Raw genomic sequence first — 21,273 nt, 5'->3', positions numbered from 1 at the left:
TTATTTCTTCCACCATGATTTAGTCCTAGCAATCATTCCTCTCCTGGGACAATAGCAATACTGTAAATAATTACCCACCTCCCACGATTGAAACCCTTAGGTCACCCACCATGCAAAAGACTAAGTGATGTTTTGAACATGTGAACCAGAATGTGTTACTTCCTTAATTAAAATCCCATTGCATTTGTAAGAAAATGGAGATTCAGGGCCTCATCCCACAGAGCAGCCCATGCTCTGCCACACCTCCATGCACTCCTTGGCACCATCCTCCTGTCGCTCCAACTGCAATGGACTTCCTCTTGCTCAGACACAGAAAACTCTTTCCAGCCTTTGCCTGGACACATTGCTTCCAATGATACCTCCTCTGACAATTCCCAATTGCCAGTCTGGAGAGGCCACCCTTTGATTCTCCCTCAAAGCACCATTTTTGTTTCTTCCTGGTACAAAACAAATGTCGCAGTGACACCTGTGTTTTGGGGTTATTTGAGTAATGTCTGTATTGGAAGCTACTTGGAGGTCATATTCCTGTAGGTCTTGTTCATTGTTATATTCCTGATGCTTAAGGCCAACCCTAACACCTAGTAGGGACGGAGTGTTAAATGAGTGATGGGATGAATGAAGGAGTAAGAATTGGCCACTTGTAAGACAAGGGGAACTGTGTTCCTGGCAGAGGGGAAAAGATGGGCAGAGGCATGGAGGCATCAAATAATAGTTCTTCTTTCTCTAGGATCAGTTGGACTCCAGTGTTCCTTAATTGCCTTGGAATCTTAGATGACCACAGCTGGATGTGGCTGTGGAAAATGCCTCCTTTAAATTCTCCAGATTCTTAGTGGGGAAATTGGACTTCCGAGAGGGTGAATCCCCAAGCCAGCCCCAAGCCTGGCCTCCTCATCCTTGGCATAGGCTTTCCCATTGGCCTTACCACGGTGAGGAAGTAGGAAAGGAAACTTGCTAGCTGGAGGTGCCTTCTCTGGAAACTCACCCAGCAACAGAGAAGAAATAGTTTCAGAAACCAATTTTTTGTCTGCGAGAGGAAAACAATAAAGACATTAAGAGGGAAATAAACTTGAGTGTCGAGTGGCTGGCTAAGAGAAAATTAAGAAAAAACCACTGAATGACAGCAAGAAAAAAGAAAAAGGACCATGTAGGCACTTGAAAGAGTAGGTGAGGGAAGTATAAGGCAGAGTAAGACAAGATACTGTATATTCAAGAATTCCAGGGATCGACATGTACACACTGCTATATTTAAAATAGATAACCAGCAAGGACCTACTGTATAGCACAGGGAACTCTGCTCAGTACACTATAATAAACTAAATGGTAAAAAGAATTTGAAAAATAATAGATACATGTGTGTGTGTGTGTGTGTGTATATATATATATATATATATACATATATATATATATGTGTGTGTGTGTGTGTGTGTGTGTGTGTATATACAAACTGGGCTTCCCAGGTAACGCTAGTGATAAAGAACCCACCTGCCAATGCAGGAGATGTAAGAGACATGTGTTCGATCCCTGGGTCAGGAAGATCCCCTGGAGAAGGACCTGGCAATCCAGTCCAGTGTTTTTTCCTGGAGAATCCCGTGGACAGAGAAACCTGGTGGGCTACAGTCCATGTGTCGCAAAGAGTCAGACACGATTGAAGCAACTTAGCACACAAATATAAAACTGAATCACTTCGTTGTACACCTGAAACTAAAACGACATTGTTAATCAACTGTGTCCAATATAAAATAAAAATTAAAAAATGAATTCCTGTAGCTGTGGTCAAGTCAGTCTCCTCATATATCACCCATGACTCCCCATTGCTTGGAAGACAAAATGAGAGAATCATGGTATATGAGTTAAAAGCCTGTCTGGTGGGTGCCTATCTCAACCATCCTTAATTTTAAAATAATGTTTTTGAACTACCTAATATATATATAATTGTTATAGAGAATAAAAAATATATAGTTGTTACAGAGAAATACCAATACTGCTGAAGTAAATTTAAAAATTGTTCAACCCACTCCCTTGCCCAAAAGTAACTGCTACTAACAGTCCAGTGAGATTCTTTACAGGAATGTCAATGTATTTACAAATATTATGTTTTTAAAATGGTATCCAGCAGTTGCACTATTCAAATTGTTCTCTGATTTACTTTTTTACATAATAATAAATATTTAGTGATTCTTCCAACTCAGTAAACAGGGATCTAGATTATTCTTTGCAAATGGTTGAATACAGTTTTATAAAGAGGAGGTACACACGATAATTTATGTGATTCTTCTCCTTTTAATTAACAGCTAGGATGTCTTCAAAACTTCACCATTAGACTGCTGAAATGAGTATTCTTATAAAAAGAAAAGTATGCCCTTGGGTGTTCTGTCTATAGGACAGATACCTATAAATGGAATTGCATATGCACTTCTAATTTTAGCAACTTCATTGACAGTGAAAAAATAAAAATTAATAATCATTGAGTACTCACTATGTGCCAGGCACAGCTCGCAGCATTTTCCATGGATTGTTATATTTAATTTCACATAACTCTAAATATAGATATAGATGAGGAAAGCAGGGTACAGAGATGAAGTAACTTGTCTGAAGTCACACAAAACTGGATGGAGTGCTGGGTGGTCTGACTTCAGAGCCCATGTTCCTAATCAGTTTTAATTTTTTGTCATTTAAAGAAAATATCCATTTTCCAGCAACTTAAATAACATTGGATTTAATTAACTGTATAGATACATTCACTAACAGTATAAATTTTACCTTTTTAATTTCAATGTGCATTCCCTTGATATTTTATGGGATTGAAAATGTTTCATATATTTATTAGCCTCTATATGTCTTGTGTTAATGGTCCTTTTATATTCTGTTCCTATATTTCTTTATATATTCTGATTATTAGTCATTTCTTACAAATATTGTGATATTTTTCTTATTCTGCATTTTTAAATTTGCTATGTGTGTCTCAGAAAAAGAAATGAAAAATGTATTATGATCAAGTATGTCCATCTTTGGGTCCATGGCTTCGCAGAATCAGATACAAATTAGCAACTGAACGACAACGAAAACAGCAACAAATATCAGTCTTTCTCTTATGGTGTCAAAACTTTTGAATCTTTAAATGGTCAATTTTCCCAACCTAAGGTAATAAAACTATTCCTCTATATTTATTATAATGTTTCCAAAATTTTGTTTTTAAGACATATCTTTAATACATCTTGGTATTATTTCCATGTATGGTGTAAGTCAGAGAGAGAATTTTTTCAATAGTTATTCAGCTGTCTAAATTCTGTGTCCTGAATTGTTACTCCTTTTATGTCAGATATGAAATGAAACATCATAAATTTTCAAATACCACAGTTTGCATTCTGACCTCTTTTTTCTGTTCTTTTAATTGATTTGTCTCATCTTTGGACAATGCCAGGCTTTGAGAAAAAAATTAATGTTCCTATCCCTAGAATATAATTTTATTTCTGATACAATGAGTTGATCTTATTATATTTCACATTCAAAATATACATAGGTATTCTTACTAATGTTCTCTGAAGGGGAATTTTAGAATCAGCTTGTTGAGTTCTGTTTTTAAAAATGAGATTTTGATTCTGTCTCTATTTTACAAAGGGGGACTAAGAGCAGAGAAAAGAAGGCATTTATTCAAGGTCACAGGTGTGTAAATGACATGCAAATAATTCATTTGTAGGGTAGCCGATGCCTTGCCTCTGGATCGAAGTCTTACCACTTTCTGCCCACCTGAGAGGTGCAGAGTCAAGCTTCCACACTGGGGTCTTTCTGCATCACATGTGTTGGGTTTTAAATCCACAGAGGCTGACCAGCAGTCAATATTTTCATCTCTGATGACTTTGTAAAGACAGACTCTCTTTCTTCTCTTTACTGTGTTTGTCCTTGAACTTGGTGTCAACGAGCCTGACAGCATGGGGCGCACAGACCACATACAGCCCGCCTTCCGTTGAGTCGTTCCCTGCCCAAGAATAAGGCCCCCCTCGCCACACAGAGACACTTAACAGACCAACTTGGGTAGTTTTGTTCATCAAGAAACAGCACACTCCAGCCCAACAATGACTCCCCTCGAGAATGACATAAGTGCCCTCCGACCAGCAGCTCAGTGGGAGAACCCTTGTTTTCCTGAAGCATCTCATCAGCATGACTTAGGAGTGCAGTAATTAGTCGGACCAGGGAATCAAGTCCTATTTCTTTTACATTTTAAAAATTAAATCTTGAAATAATTTTCCAGAGGAAGCCAACAGAGACCTATCCCTTTACCTTAACTACCCATTGAAACAGTCTTCAGTGGTATTAATATTTCCCCAACTTCATCCACACCAATTACAGCATTTTAACCTAGAATGAATCAAAAATTGTTCATGTGGGACGGAGGCAGGCTCCATGGTGGGAAAGAGAAGAGACTGGAGTGAGGAAGTCCTGAGTTCCAACTTTAGCTGCTGACTGAGTGGGGTTTGGAAAGACAGTTGAAAAGAGAAACGCATTTCAGGAAGCGATAGTGCGAGCGCGCTCCATGCGTGCTCAGTCTGCGACCCAATGGACTGTAGCTGATCCATCAGGTTCCTGTGTCTATAGAATTTTCCAGGCAAGAATACTGGAGTGGGTTGCCATTTCCTACTCCAGGAGCTCTTCCTAACCCAGGGATCAAACCCACATCACCTGTGTCTCCTGCATTGGCTGGCAGATTCTTAAACACTGAGCCACCTGGGAAGCCCATAAAACTGTGTGGAGTGATGGAATGCAAAAGCATCTGGAGAGATGGTGAACCGCAGGAAGGGTGGGATGTCTGGAGAACAGGGCATGGCGGAGATCTGGTGGCAGGAGGTGAGGCTGTGCTTGATGCTAAAGAGATTTTATCTGGTAGCTGGTATGGTGCCGTGAATAGACCACAGCTGTGCCATCAAATCCCCCTATACTGGAGGGTCCGCCCTGCTCCTTACTAACTGTGAAACTGAGATAACAAGACTTCTTTTGGAGAGTTGTTTTGAGGATTAGAGATGTTGTGTGTGAAGGCTGTGGCACCATGCCCAGCTCAGAGATGTGCTGCTGTAGAGAGGTGCTTTTTTTAGGAAGTGAATGGTCATGGGGAGTATTTATTGTGGTGTTGAAAGAGCATCTTGCTGATGTTTGGAACATTAAGGAGAAATTTGTCAGAAGGGCACCCCGATAGGAGGTCATTCTGCTTTACTGGACAAGAAAGAGCGAGGGGAAGGGGGCAGTGCATGGGGGGAGTGGAGAAGGAGATGAGGGACCACTCAAAAGTAATTTGGAAAGCCAAAGCTACAGGGCCTGGGGTATGTGGTAAGTGGTGGGCAGAGGACTGGGTGGGTTTAAGAAGTAGGAAGGGTTTAAGATGATGGGCAGATTTTTGCTTGGAGTCGCTCCCTGCCCAGGAATAAGTTGCTTGAGTCGGGTTGAGAGTGATACCCCTTTGAAGATAGAGAATAATAGGCAGAGGGGCAGATTTTCCATGGAAAAGATTCACTCTTAATTTAGGTTTAAGAAAAGCCAACACCAGGAAGTAAAAATACAAATTCCCAGGTTATTTATCTGACCCTTGGTCAAAATCCAAATATACAGAGGCAGTGAATAATCATGAAAGAGCAGTGGATCTTGATTTAGAAGATCAAGCATGTCATCTCTATCTAATCTTGCTGTGTAATTTTGAGGGAAAAAAAGCTGAGCTTCTATGAGCTTCAGTTTCCTTATCTATAAAACAGAAAATGAGCATCAACCCTGCCACCTCCATCACAGTGTGATGAGACTCTCCAGAGCCACTGTCTCAAGACCTTGGTCCCATGGAAGCAACCTAGATGCCCGTGAACAGATGAGTGGATAAAGAAAATGTGATACATATATGCAATGGAATATTACTAAGCCATGAAAAGGAATGAATTCAGTCAGTTCCAGTGAGATGGATGATAAACTTAGAGCCTATTATACAGAGTGAAATAAGTCAGAAAGAAAAAAATATATCATATATTAATGCATATAAATGGAACCATATATATGGTTCGTGACATTGTACAGGAGGCAGGGATCAAGACTATCCCCAAAAAAGAAATGCAAAAAGGCAAAATGGTTGTCTGAGGAGGCCTTACAAAGAGCTGTGAAAAGAAGAGAAGTGAAAGACAAAGGCGAAAAGGAAAGATATACCCATTTGTATGCAGAGTTCCAAAGAAGAGCAAGGAGAGATAAGAAAGCCTTCCTTGGTGATCAATGCAAAGAAATAGAGGAAAACAACAGAATGGGAAAGTCTAAGAGATTTCTTCAAGAAAATTAAGATACAGGGAATATTTCATGCAAAGATGGGCACAATAAAGGACGGAAACAGTATGAACCTAACAGAAGCAGAAGATATTAAGAAGAGGTGGCAAGAATACACAGAAGAACTATGCAAAAAGATCTTAATGACCCAGATACCCACGATGGTGTGATCACTTACCTAGAGCCAGACATCCTGGAATGCGAAGTCAAGTGGGCTTTAGGAAGCATCACTACAAACAAAGCTAGTGGAGGCAATGGAATTCCAGTTGAGCTACTTCAAATCCTAAAAGATAATGCTGTGAAAGTGTTGCACTCAATATGCCAGCAAATTTGGAAAGCTCAGCAGTGGCCACAGGACTGGAAAAGGTCAGTTTTCATTCCAATCCCAAAGAAAGGCAATGCCAAAGAATGTTCAAACTACCACACAATTGCACTCATCTCACACTCTAGCAAAGTAATTCTCAAAATCCTCCAAGCCAGGCTTCAACAGTACATGAACCGTGAACTTCCACATGTTCAAGCTGGATTTAGAAAAGGCAGAGGAACCAGAGATCAAATTGTCAAAGTCCATTGGATCATTGAAAAAGCAAGAGAGTTCCAGAGAAACACCTACTTCTGATTCATTGACTCCACCAAAGCCTTTCACTGTGTGGATAACAGCAAACCGTGGAAAATTCTTAAAGAGATGGGAATACCAGACCACCTTACCTGCCTCCTGAGAAATCTGTATGCAGGTCAAGAAGCAACAGTTAGAACCAGACATGGAACAATAGACTGGTTCCAAATCGGGAAAGGAGTATGTATATTGTCACCCTGCTTATTTAACTTATATATGCAGAGTATATCATGTGAAATGCTAGGCTGGATGTAGCACAAGCTGGAATCAAGATTGCTGGGAGAAATATCAATAACCTCAGATATGCAGATGATACCACCCTTATGGCAGAAAGTGAAGAAGAATTAAAGAGCCCCTTGATGAAAGTGAAAAAGGAGAGTGAAAAAGCTGGCTTAAAACTCAGCATTCAGAAAACCAAGATCATGGCATCTGATCCCATCACTTCATGGCAAATTGATGGGAAAACAATGGAAACAGTGAGATACTTTATTCTTTTGAACTCCAAAATCACTGCAGATGGTGACTGCAGCCATGAAATTAAAAGACGCGTACTCCTTGGAAGAAAAGCTATAACCAACCTAGACAGCATATTAAAAAGAAGAGACATTACTTTGCCAACAAAGGTCCGTCTAGTCAAAGCTGTGGTTTTTCCAGTAGTCATGTATAGATGTGAGAGTTGGAGTATAAAAAAAGCTGAGTGCTGAAGAATTGATGCTTTTGAACTGTGGTGTTGGCAAAGACTCTTGAGAGAATCCCTTGGACAGCAAGGAGATCCAACCAGTCCATCCTAAAGGAAATAAGTCATAAATATTCATTGGAAGGATTGATGCTGCAGCTGAAGCTCCAATACTTTGGCCACCTGATGCAAAGAACTGACTCATTGGAAAAGACCCTGATGCTGGGAAAGATCAAAGGCGGAACAAGAAGGGGACGACAGAGGATGAGCTGGTTGAATGGCATCACTGACTCAATGGACGTGAGTTTGAGTAAACTCCAGGAGTTGGTGATGGACAGGGAACCCTGCAGTCCATGGGGCTGCAAAGAGTCAGACACGACTGGGCGACTGAACTGAACTGACGGAATCTAGAAAAATGGTACTGATGAACCTATTTGCAGGGCAGAAATAGAGATGCAGTTGTAGAGATTGGACTTGTGGACATAGTGGGAGAAAGAGAGAGTGGAACAAATTGAGAGAGTAGCATTGAAACATAAACATTACTATATATAAAACAGATAGCCAGTGGGCAGCTGTTGTATAACACAGGGAGCTCAACCTCGTGCTCTGTGATAACCTAGAGAGGTGGGAGTGGGAGGTGGGATGGAGTTTCAAGAGGGAGGGGACGTATGTATACTTACAAGTGATTCATGCTGATATGGCAGAAACCAACACAACATTGTAAAACAATTATTCTCCAATTAAAAAATAATAATAATAATAAAAAACCCTAGTCCCTAGTGCATCAGACCCGCTCAAGGATGGGTCAGCCTTGTGATCTTGTGGGTCATGAATGAGCCTGTATTTTCAAGGGGCAGGTGTAGATTTCCAAATTGTCCTGCTTGCCTTCCTGGCAGGACTCGCTGAGAGACTCTAGAGCAGGGACAGAGTGCTCCCTGTGGGAACACACAGCAGTCCCGCCATCTGCCTGAGGCAGAAGGCAATGGAAACAGCGTTCTGCCCTCTTCAGGGACTGGCACTGCCGGAAGAGGAGGAACAAGAAGATCTGTTCCCCTCAGTCCCGAGAGAAGGGCTGCTGAGCGTTTTCGCTGGGCTTTCCTGAAGCCAAGATGAGAAGGAATACGAGGATTTTAATAGGAAGGATGGAAGGAAATAAATATAGAAGCCTAGAAAGAAGCAAGAGAGGGAGAGTGGAAGGAAGGGGCTTCAGTCCATAACCTGACCTCCTCCTCCTCGTGTTTTCAGCAGTCAGGACCCAGTACTAGGAACTGTGACTTCCAAGGCCAGTCCTGGTGCCTACACCTTAATCCAGTGCTCCTGTTCATTCTTCATGATTCTGCCCAGGTGGCATCTCTCCAAGGGGCCATTCTTAACCGTCATGGGCAGGTTAGATGGTCCCCAGATGCTTCCACAGTACTGTCTTTCCACATACTCCCTTTTTTATATAGCAATGACCTTATTACACACCTCACCTCCTCACATGGGCTTCCCCAGTGGCTCACCCAGTGGTAAAGAGCCTGCCTGCAGTGCAGGAGCCGCAGGAGACACGATTCAAAGATCGTGTCTTTGGAAGATCCCCTGGAGGAGGGCATGGCAGCCCATTCCAGAATTCTTGCCTGGAGAATCCCATGGACAGAGGAGCCTGACGGGCTGTGGTCCATAGAGTCACAGAGTCAGACACGACTGAAGTGACTGAGCACGCATGCACACCTTCACAAGACTATGAAATCCATGTTATTACCACCACCATCCTTCATAAACAGACAAGTTGGTTGGAGCTCAGAGAAATTAAGTAACTTCCCTAAGGTCACAGAGCTAGGATGTGCAGATCCAAGATTTAAACCTGCCTTACCCTGGTCTCATTCCAAATCTCTTCATTTTCCGCATTTCAAACTGTTTTCTACAACAAATAGATTGCTAAAGTGCCCCCATAGGAAACATGTTTTCTCTAAAGTGAACCAAAGCTGGACACTCAAGAGTGGTCCCAAGGGTCCTGGGGCAATGGAACATTCTGCCTTTCAAAGAGAATGATCTTATAATTCACAAGTTTGCCTTTCAATTAACCGAGGACTGTGACTCTTTATTTAATGTTATTTCTACATAATCTAATTTCGGCTGCAGGTTAATGGACCCATGGGGAGTTATTGCTACTTCGATTTCAAAAGCATTCAGCAGCATTCCCAGATTATTGGTCATTAATGGAATCACCCAGCTGTTTTGACTTTCTCCCAATCCTTTTTGAGGTGACCTTAGAGGAAAGGACAAAAACAGAGACCAAGGGACTCACTTTTAGGATAGTGGGACTTGCTGAACTCTTATCTACTTCTGCCAGCCCTGTGACCACACTGGATTCCAGGTCCTAGAAAACCAAGGCTCATCACCAGACCCTACTTGTCCTAGACTATTATTCATGCAAATACACTTACTAAACAGCTAGTATGCCCAATATACCATGCTAGTATGGTTGGACACATAGAGATGAGTCAAGTATGGTGTGAAGTAAGAATCCCACTCAGTTGGGATAATCACTAAAGCTGTAGCTTCCTATTAATGTGTGCAGGGTTCATGTACAGTTTCATCACAGTGCTTATTATTGCTTATTTATCCAAGTAATATGGATGGAAAATCCAACATGAACTAGGTCCCTTCTGATGGTAACTTCTGGTGAGTCCAACCTTGTAAGAGCTGATTGTCTCCTGAGGGATACAGATAAATTAATAGGTAGTGACAGTTCAGGAGATGAGTCAGCAAAGTTGGAAGCATCAGAGATTATGAGAGCATAGAGGAGTCATTTCTGTTCAGGATTAAGGAGTCAGGCAGTCTTCCCAGAGAATCTTATGGTTTCATCAAAGTTTAGACCTGAGGGTGAACGGGTTGTTGTTCAGTTGCTCGGTCGTGTCCAACTCTTTGCAACCCCATGGACTGCAGTGTGCCAGGCTTCCCTGTCCTTTATCATCTTCTAGAGTTTGCTCAAACTCATGTCCATTGAGTCAGTGACACTATTCAACCATCTTATCCACTGTCGCCTCCTCCTCCTCCTGCCGTCAATATTTCCAAGCATCAGAGTCTTTTCCAAGTGAGTTGGCTCTTTGTGCCAGGTGAACAGGAGTCAGCCCCAAGAATCAGTAAGGAGATAGAGGTGGAGAATGGTTGGAGGACCAGTATGAGAAGAAACATAGGATGAGAAAGAAAAGGTCACAGTGGGGAAATTACAGTGGTTAACGTGCCTTAAGTAGAGTTCAGAGTAAAGACAATAGTAAAGAGGAATGGAAAAAGCCTGTGCAGAACATAGACGATCTCAAAAGTCTACGGAAGAGACTGAATTTCGTCCTGTAGATAATGAAGAGTGTGTGGAGGTTCTCATAGGTGAGTGATGTGAATAGTTCTCATAGGTGAGTGATGTGAATAGATTCAGATTTTTGACAAATCATCCAGCTGCCCTATGCAGATATGATTTGGGCATTGAAAAGGGGAGTTTGGAGGAACTGGACCAAGACAGTGACCAGAGGTACTGAAGAAGCACTAAAGATGAAGAGAAAGGGGACCAATGTGAAGAAAAATTTGGATTAGTGTCAACAGAAGATATGAGAAGTGAGATGAGTTTCTGTAACTTCAGATATTTGACTTTCAGAGAAATACAAACTAGAAACTTTAGCCCACCTCAAGCCCAGATTTCCACCTTTTGTGAATGACTGCCATGCAAGTTAATCAGGTTTTTCCATATTACGGAATATAAGATCAAAGCTATTCTACTCAAGATTGTATATATTTAATAATATTTGAAGAATAAAGAATTTGGGGATCTACTAGCACAGATGGCTTTGATTGTAGTCTACGGGGTGATTCAGGATCCAGTAGGTCATGGAAAAATGTCCCCAAATGATGACAAGGTAAACGAACATCTTTCATTTTAATGTGTACAAGCTTTGTTTTCATGGATTTTTAAAATTATGCTTCATTGGTGCAATATTTAATTTGCTTTAGAAATGAAAAAAGAATCTTGGTTCCTCAAAGGCATGGTGGTGATAAAGATTGGTGGCCTGTTTCATTGTATTCCACTTATAAAATGGCTTCACAATTGCACAGAAGCTACTGGAAGCAGAATGTCTTAACAGTTTTTTAAAGTATGAAAAGTCTTCACTCTGGAGAAGATGACGTTTCATGTTTTCTGAAAATCACACCCCAGCTTTTGTACCACTAAGGTGTGAGGAGAAGTGGAAGGACACGTTGTCTGGAGGCCAACCGATGAGCTTTGAACACCTGTTTGCACCTAAGCCAGCTGCACAAGTTCGGGGAAATCACTCAGTCTTGGTGGTGTGCTGTCTTATCTGTGAAGTGAAGGTGGTGATGAGCGCCCACCTCACAGGGCAGCTGCAAGGTGTGAGTCAGAGCACTCTGTCTTCCCTGGTCCAATGCTGCATCGTCATCTGTAAGGTGATGAGCCTACATCCTACCAACCCTACTTTTCAGGCTGCCATAAGTTCAAGGGACCCACCTGATCCTGGCTCCTGTTCAAATGCTGAATGTCTAGAGGATGGGATCTTTAAGCACTTCTGTCACCTGGCTCCTACTGGCACTCCATGGAGTTGCCAGAATTCAATCAATCAAAAGGAATTTGACTTCTGTATTGTTCATTTGTAAAATCTAAAATGCACTATATTTGGAAAAGGAGAAGAAAGCACTGTCAGGGTGATCTGTGGTTTGGAAAGAGGCTCTTTCTAGGTCACTTTCTGACATTGGTGTTGGGCTTCCCTGGTGACTCAAGACGGTAAAGAATCTGTGCAAAATGCGGGAGATCCAGGTTTGATTTCTGGGTCAGGAAGATCCCCTGGAGAAGGAAATGGCTAAACACTCCAGTATTCTTGCCTGGAGAATCCCATGGACAGAGGACCCTGGCGAGCTACAGTCCATGGGGTCACAAAGAGTCGAAGACAAGTGACTAACACTCATTTTCACACTTTACTGACATTGGTATTACCCAAACAGTAGCCTAACGAGTTCTGCCATCACACTGTCCCCCAGAGACCCCTGCACCCTAACCCTCACCCCTGGCTACTGCTCACTCCTAACCCCACTGCCCCACTCTTCTACTGCCCTGATCTGGGCCATCAGGAGTGAGTTGATAAGACGAAAACAGAGGAAAGAAATCAGAGATTGACAACTTGACTTTATCTACTTGAAATATTCTCAGAGACAGGATAGGGGGATATTTAACAGCTGATTAAAAGAACAGGTGCCTCAATAGTATCTCTGAAGACTACAGCTGTGCCCACCCCCTCCCCTGCCCTGGTTCAACTCTTCATATCTTCTCACAAGAACCCTTTCAACAGTACCCTAAGCTTTCTCTCTTTCCCCACAGTCCTAGGGTTTCCCTCCCACACAGGTCTGAATCTTCCACACCCGTCCCAAGCACTCCCCTTGTGAAGAGTATAGGCTTTGCAGACCCAGTAGCAAATCCCAACTCTGCCACGTGGCTCCTGCAGTCCTCCCCTGACAGATTTGTTGCAAAGAGCAGTAACGATGCAGCTCAGACACAGAGCAGCCATGCAAGAAATGATAGCTCATATTATTTAAAAAGGAAAGCTCCTGACTCCTCAGCCTGGCTTTGATGGTTTTCCATGCTCAGCCTCTTGACTACCTCTCAATTATCTCACTCTCCGACTCTGAACTACTGTCCAACTAGGTCAGCTGGGGGGCCCAACATGTATAAAAGGATGAACCTGAGGTTCTGAGGGACCAGAGTGGGTGGCTGCATTGGGGCTTACCAACCATTTCATGAGCATTTCACGTGAGCATTTCTGACCAATGGATTATGAGAGGTGTCTGTGTCAGGGAGATGCATAATCTTCTAGTTTTCTTTCTCCATCACAACACTCTTGCTGAAATGCAACCATGAGATCCAAGAGCCCAGCTTGCTAAGTCACTGAGTGAAGGAAAACTGGCCTGGAGAGTCTCTGGGACTCTGCATGGCTAAGCACCCAATCTTTGCTGTGCTGTGCTGCTTAGATTTAGGGGCTGTTTGTTACTGTTGCATAACCTATCCTATCCTAACTAATACATAGGTGAAATATTTATTAAATTGTTATTATTCCTGACTTTACACAAGGCCATTATAATAAGTGATAACAACGATACCCATGAGCACTGTTTGCATTTAGTGAACTAATGATGAAGTACTACATCAACAGACGATTACAACACAGTATGATATGTGTGTGTGTGCTCTATTGTGTCTGACTCTTTGCAACCCTGTGGACTGTAGCCTGCCAGGCTCCTCTGTCCATGGGATTTTTCTAGGCAAGAATACTGGTGTGGGTTGCCATTTCCTCCTCCAGAGGATCTTCTCAACCCAGGGATCAAACCTGAGTCTCCTGTATTGGCCGGCACATTCTTTACCTGAGAAGTCCAGAGTGGTATATACTCAAATACAGTTTGCTCTAGGAGAATAGAACAAGAAAATTCAATACAGTCTGGGGTCAGGAAGACTTTCTTAAAGGAAGTAGCATCTAGTCAGAATCTAAAGAATGAATGACAGGGGATATGCTGGGTTGTTTTGAGGATTAGGTGATATGTTCATTATGAATGTCATGGTCAATAAATAATCCCATCTCTGACCTTTACTTTTCAAGTGCTTTAACCCGGATCTAGTCACTTCTTTCCAGAAAAATGTAAAAGTCTTTCCCTTTAATTATTAGCACACAAAATCCTCTTTCTACGCTGAGTACCCTTTACTTGGAATTCTAGAATATCCAGACTTACTTTAGTACAGTCATCCGATATTTTTTGGGCTTCAGAGATAGTACAGACGAAGCATGAGTCATTCCATCTTGTGACTTAGGGAATGTGTCTTAAAGACTGAGTCATAAAATTATAAAGTCGTGGAACATTTGGATGGAAGACCAAAGGGAGAAAAAAAAATAAAAGTTCTTCTTGGCATATGAATTATCTTGAAACAGATTTGTAATAGGATGCTGAAACTGAAGCCTCTAATAAGCACCATGAGATAACAGATGAAAATTCAAAGCCAGATCTCTGGGTAAGGAATTTGCAAAGAAAATGTCAGAGGACCTGTCCCAAAGATCGAGGACCCTCTTCCTCATTGAGAGTTTAAAGAGAGTTAAGGGAAACAGAAGGAAAATTGTCAAGGAGCTTTCTTTAGAGATACTGTTATATTGATGTATCCCAACTAAAGTGTGTCAAGAACTTTCAGTGGAATCATTCTAAGAGATTTGAAGTATGTTCCCTATATCTGAGGTCTGATTCCCAGACAGGAAATGCAGAGGGTAGAAGAGGGCTGGTAAACTGCTTTGAGGGTAGGACTTCAGGAATCCTACTATGCAGGGACTCAGTGTTTCTGGAGCAAAAGACGTTGGTGTTCCCCATGAGACAGTGTGGGATTCTTTGCAGTGAGGGAAAGCCAGAACAGGAATATTTCAACTCACTGGGCTCCCCAGGGTGGATGGAATTCTATCATCAACAGCCTGAGTTCCATACTTCCCTGGTAGTACAATGAATAGGAATCTGCCTTCCAGTGCAGAGAACATGGGTTCAGTCCTTGGTGGGGGAAGACTCCACATGCTGCGAGGCAACTAAGCCCATGCACCACAACTACTGAACCAAGGTGCTGCAAATACTAAAGCTCGTGCGCCTCGAACCTGTACTCTGCAAGAAGAGAAACCACCACAGTGAGAAGCCCGTGCACAGCAAAAAAAAAAAAAAAGAATAGCCGCACTTGCTGCAACTAGAGAATGCCCAGCATAGCAACAAAGAACCAGCCCAACCAAAATATAAATTAAAAAAAAAAGAAGAAGAGCCTGGGTTCCTAGGGTCTGAGTTGGTTCCAGCTGGATGAGGGGAGCCTCAGGGGTGGTTCTCAATGATAGGATTTCTGAGATCCTCAAATGCTGATACTCCTGCCAGGACTTGGAGTGCTGGGGCAACCAATCGTGGTGCCATCCCAAGAGGGCATTCTATTCTCTTACCTCTCCTCCCCTCCCATCCTGAGGGGTCAGAAGCTACTGAGAAGCTGTGGTTTTGGAAACTGTTAAAGCACAAGTCAGAAGAAAGACAAGTTGGTCCCGAAGTCCCCAGCTTTCCCTTCATGGGCTTCCACCCTAAAAACATATGAGCTGGGATAAGCAGGAAGTTGTGTTCAGTCACCAAGTCGTGGATGACTTTTTATGACCCCATGGACTGCAGCACACCAGGCCTCCCTGTCCCTCACCATCTCCTGGAGTCTGCCCAAGTTCATGTACATTGAATCAGTGATGCCATCCAACCATCTCATCCTCTGTCACCCTCTTCTCCTTCTGCCTTCTATCTTTGCCAGCATCAGGGTCTTTTCCAATGAGTCAGCTGTTTGCATCAGGTGGCTAAAGTATTGGAGCTTCAGCTTCATCATCAGTCCTTCCAATGAGTATTCAGGGTTGATTTCCTTTAGGACTGACTGGTTTTATCTCCTTGCTGTCCCAGCAAACTCTCAGGAAGTAGGAAGACTCACTATCAAGTCTTATTTAGATTTTTGGCTCATACCTTTGACTGGACACTTAATTTCTGAGACTTAAAATGGCTATGGAAATGCCAGTTACCTGAGAGTCATCAGAAAAGTCTTGGACTTAACCTTACTTTCTTCCAAAGGCAGAAGTTGCCCCATTGGATACATTTTAAAGAAGTGGTGGGAGAACCAAGCACAAGTGCATTTTAATTGCTTCACAAGCTGTGCTTGTTCAGCCTGCATCTCATAAAGGATTTTCAAGCATCCCTTTGAAACTGCAGGGAAGAAGTAATTTTTTAAGATCCTTAAAAATTACTTAAGAATAAAAATGGCAAATGGATGCCAACTGTATAGGGCCCCTTCCTTGGTGGCTCAGTGATAAAGAATCCACCTACCACTGCAGGAAACATGGATTTGATCCCTGATCTGGGAAGATCCCTGGAGAAGGAAATGGGAACCCACTCCAGTACTCTTGCCTGGAGATCCCCATCACAGAGAAGCCTGGCAGGCTACAGTCCATGGGATCACAAAGAGTTGGACACGACTTAGCAACTGAACAACAACAGCAGTCATTCACTTAGGATGTACAAAATGTCCCTTGTGTTTGCTTGATTTAGTATCAACTCTCATTCCTTCCTTTTAGGAACTTCAGTTTGTCAGCCTGAAATTCTCATCCAAGAAGATTTTTAGGAACAGAATCCTCCAGATTGGGCACTGCAAGGTAAGGAAATCATGTGAATGACTCTTGCACTGCCCGCTTTTATCCTGAGCCACTTTTAGGGTTTCTGAGCCTTGTCTCTTGCTATAACCTGGATTAAGCTATAACCCTTGCATTGCCCAGTCTACACGTAAGTCATTTCTCATCACATATGCATCAAAAAACAAGCCAACGCACACACATACGTACACTCCAAACTACCTCCTCCTCTGTCATCAAAAATCAACTCTTAAAACTTGAAAGAGAAAGATAGTTTGTTTTTGAGTATTATTTCTGAAGACTGTTTAAGATTACAGAGAAATACATCACATATACTGATGCCCAGACCTAAATTTCTTCTTTAAGCTTCTTTTAATTTTCTCAGATTTCCTTTCCTAAAGCAGCTGTCATCTCTCTCCATTGGCCGGAACCCTGCTCCCATTCCATACCCCATCTGCTTACACACACTGTTCCTGGTTTGGCTGAACAAAGGCTCAGTCTTTAGCCAAGTCCCGACCAGCTGCCCTGGGCTTGCCCTGGGCTACTGAGATCCTCAGGCAATCCCAGGGACACTGAGGGGTGGATGTGGTTGGGGCAGGAGGTGGGGTCCTGGGCATCAATACTGCGTGGGTGCTTAGGGTGTCTTTCTTCTTTTTTAGGAAATGACTGCATCACGCCTCTGAATTTTCCTTTCCTGAAGGTTTTTCCCCCACAACCCTGTTCTAGCTGACTGAAACTACAGAAAGACTAGGTGCAGCTCCCATGAAATGGGTCTTCACATTAGTGGAGCCTCCAGAAGGGGAAAAGATTTCCTCTAACTTTGACCTCATAGGCAAATTAGTTCCTGTCACAGTGTACTACCAAGAAATAGGAACTCTGTCTCCCTCCTTTTTTGAAAGCAAAATATTGCCAATAATTTTGCCAATTCAATTAAGTGAAAATATTCTCTGTTCCTCAGAATCTGGCCCTGCTAACCAGCCCACATTCTCTCTTTTATCCATCTTCCTTACTGAATACATATGGTGGTTTATAATTGAAAATGCGTGAACATGCAGAAACCCAGGGAAGCTGGCAACTTCTTTTAATGTGTAAATTGTGTTCAAAAAGTAAGTACACCTTGGCATTCTCAAAAGTCATGCTCCCTTGCCATCAGCTGCAGGAACAGAACTAAATTATAAATTAAAGCCAGTTGCCAAGTATATATATATACACACACAAAGGCATTCATTCCACAAGTGCATCCTAATTTGGGACCTTATTATGGGGGCCAGTGACAAATAGTTCTGCAAACTTTCAAGAAAGCAAGAGAGCAAGAAAAGTAGAATACATTTGAAGAGGAAAATTAAATGGTATTTCATTACAAATGGCCATCTGAAGAAATTCAGATCGGGGACATCGGTCTTCAAAGAGTTCAAAGTTGGCAATTAAAAAAAAAATATCTATATCCACTTAAAAGAACCAAATATTTAAAAAAAAATACAGCTTAAAAAAATCATCTCCTTTCTTAGCACTGACAAACTCATTTCTTGGCCAGCTCTGTGTAAGAAGGCTGCGACATCTTGCATTTTGCATGAGGGACACATTTTCAAAAAACTGTAAACTGTATCAACTAGTTTTTATTATCTAATTTTATATCACTTTGTCAACAAAGCTCTGGTTTTTCCAGTGGTCATGGACAGATGTGAGGGTTGTGCCATAAAGAAGGCTGAGCACCAAAGAATTGATGCTTTCAAACTGTCGTGCTGGAGAAGACTCTTGAGAGTCCCTTGGATTGCAAGGAACCCAAAACAGTCAATACTAAAGGAAATCAACCCTGAATATTCATTGGAAGGACTGATACTGAAGGTGAACCTGCAATACTTTGGCCACCTGATGCAAAGAGATGACTCATTGGGAAAGACCCTGATTCTGAGAAAGACTGAAGGCAAAAGGAGAAGGAGGCAGCAGAGGATGAGATGGTTAAGTAGCATCATGGACTCAGTGGACATGAATTTGAGTAAACTCCAGGAGATAGTGGAAGACAGAGGAACCTGGCAAGGTGAAGTCCATGGGGTAGCAAAAAGTTGAACATGACTTAGCGACTGAACAACAATGACAGTTTTACTTAGTGACACCCCATTCTGCTGCCCCTGCCCATGTAGCCAGTACTGAATATAGAAAGAGGCAATGAGGCATCCTCTGATCTAATTAGAGTCAGAACTAATCTTCGCCAGAGAAACCTGCAGGAATACATCATGGCAGGGTGGTGATGGAGAGGGGGGGAGATAGGGTGGGTGGCCCAGGGCACCATCTCACTCCAAAGAGCTGCACGCCCATCTGGAAAGCAGGGCATATTGGGGACAGTTCTGGGAGGGGTCTCTCTAGTATCTCCTCAGCCCCTGTCCTCTGCCATCACCACTGCTCCTTGGAACAAATTGTACATGATCCAGACTCTTTGGATAGCCCCAAAAGAAACAGTAAGTAAACTCCGGGGAAGAACCTTAGCGCTCGATGGAAGAAATTCCATGATTGATTCTCGGCTTTGAAAGAGTTTCCACCAATCAGAATTTGGTTTTTAAGTCATAACTAATTGTTTCCTCTTCCTAGATTAATCATCCATGGGTATAAATCAGCAGATGATAAATGCAAAGCAGGAGACAGCAATAAAACACTATCAACTGGAGCTTCTGCAGCAGACACTGCTGGCTGCCTGACCAATGACCAGCTCCCTCATCCTTCTGTGTCAAAGAAGAGCCCACCTCTCCTGACGGCCAGAAAGTGCTGGATCTTTGCTTTTGAGCTTTCCTGGCAGCGAGGGGTGTTCGTGGAAATCAATCTGGGCTAATGACATGTAAAGGAAAGTTTGCTGTGTTTGGAGGAGACTTCCAGAAAATACTGCTCCATGATTAAAATGCTGCTGTTTAGTCATTAAGCTGTGTCTAGTTCTTTTGTGACCCCATGGACTGTAGCCCGCCAGGCTCCTCTGTCCATGGGATTTCCCAGGCAAGAATACTGGCATGGGTAGCCATTTCCTCCTCCAGGGGATCTTTTTGACCCAGGGATCAAGCCCATGTCTCCTGCAGTGGCAGGCAGATTCTTCACCACTGAGCATACCAGGGAAGTCCCATGATAAAAATAGATTTTATTTTAAAAAGCAGCATGCCTCCCTTTTCCTTTTGGATTGCCACCTTAGGGCTGTGCATGGTGGCGCAGTTTATGCACAAAGCTCATCAGCTCCGAGAGAAGGGAACAGGTGGGTTCTTGACGGCACTGACCCGGTGCTGAGTCAGTACTGGAACCACCAGCTACTGGACACGTTGTTATTGAAAACAAGACCTCACCTTGAAGCCACGGTTAGTGAAATCATCTGCTGTTTTTAGCTGAAAGCATCCTAACTAGTATGATTATTTAATAGATTACCTGTTGCTTTGGTCACCCACGAGACTGTTGTTTCAGTAAAACTCCTACAGAGCCTTTGTTAATGTTGAGGATTGCTGGTAAGTCTGCACTGTTACCTCTGGGAAACCCCAGGAGAAAAACTAATGTTCTTGTTTTCCAGAGAGAAGGAGCTGAAAGGACAGAATCCTATCTCAGCTTCTTTCTAGCTCTGCAACCTTGGGCAAGTCCTTAGCACCCTGGAACTCAGTGTGCTCATCTGCAATATGAAGCCTATCACCAGGACTTACTCCAGCTCCTGGGGGGTTGAATGAACTAATGCTGATAAGGCGCCCAGTGCAGTGCCTGGCATGCGGGGAGAACACAGCCCCCGCTGTGCTATCGCCTCTGTTCCCCACCTGCGGGGGTGTGAGAGTGTCCAGTGGTTCTGAGTTGCTGGTAGACCAACTAGCTCTTGTTTTCCCCTACATGTTAAAGTAAGGACCACCCACCTGGACCTCTTAGCAAAGGAAGACGCAGTGTAAATCCATCGAGAGGCTAGAGGGCTATGAGAGAGAAGTTCAACTTCCAAACCATCACTTAAGTAGGCTATTCTACTCTGAGTCCTGTCACTTTTCTCATTTCTGGGAGTTGCTAAAAAAGGACTCAATGCTAGAGCCATTCTTGGGTCTTACCTGAGTCCCCCTCTTCTGTGGTTCCTCATGCATTTGTCCAGCCTGCTCCCAGGCCTGGGGCATCATTCACCATCACCTGGGGACTTCTGTCTCTTCGCCTCCTAGGAGCCTCATTTCTCACTCTGTAGACTCTCTGCTGGCCCCCATCATAGAACCCTTCACGGGTTTGATTTCTCCCCCTACTAAATTGTCTCTTCAGTCCCAACACATATCTTGCCTGTATCAAGTAGTAAATAAATCTTGGTTGAATGACAACATACCCATAAGATTAAACTCAGTGGTAAGTAAACACTATTCTATGTGGTTGTATATTTGATCTAGCAAAGTTATTTCTATTTTTCTTCTGTGAGATAAACCTGATTGTTTATTATCTCCACCAGAATTTTTTTTTTTTCTGAGAACCTTCTGCTTTATTGCTGTAAGGAGAATAGACTACCACCACTTTGCTAGAGTGAA

General features: G+C 42.7%; 1 long non-coding RNA gene across 1 annotated transcript in view; it reads left to right on the top strand.

The window, feature by feature from the left end:
* Positions 1-18,471, top strand: part of LOC112579227 — a 52,750-nt gene extending 34,279 nt beyond the window's left edge. Inside the window, exons 2-3 of the long non-coding RNA XR_003103728.2 lie at positions 16,715-16,792; positions 17,428-18,471. This is a non-coding gene — a long non-coding RNA (uncharacterized LOC112579227). The remainder of the gene's footprint in view (positions 1-16,714; positions 16,793-17,427) is intronic.
* The last annotated feature ends 2,802 nt before the right edge of the window (positions 18,472-21,273 follow it).

Source organism: Bubalus bubalis, chromosome 15 (genome assembly GCF_019923935.1).
Source record: "Bubalus bubalis isolate 160015118507 breed Murrah chromosome 15, NDDB_SH_1, whole genome shotgun sequence".
In the NCBI taxonomy this organism is placed as follows: domain Eukaryota; kingdom Metazoa; phylum Chordata; class Mammalia; order Artiodactyla; family Bovidae; genus Bubalus; species Bubalus bubalis.
This window is presented reverse-complemented; position numbering and strand designations above follow the sequence as displayed.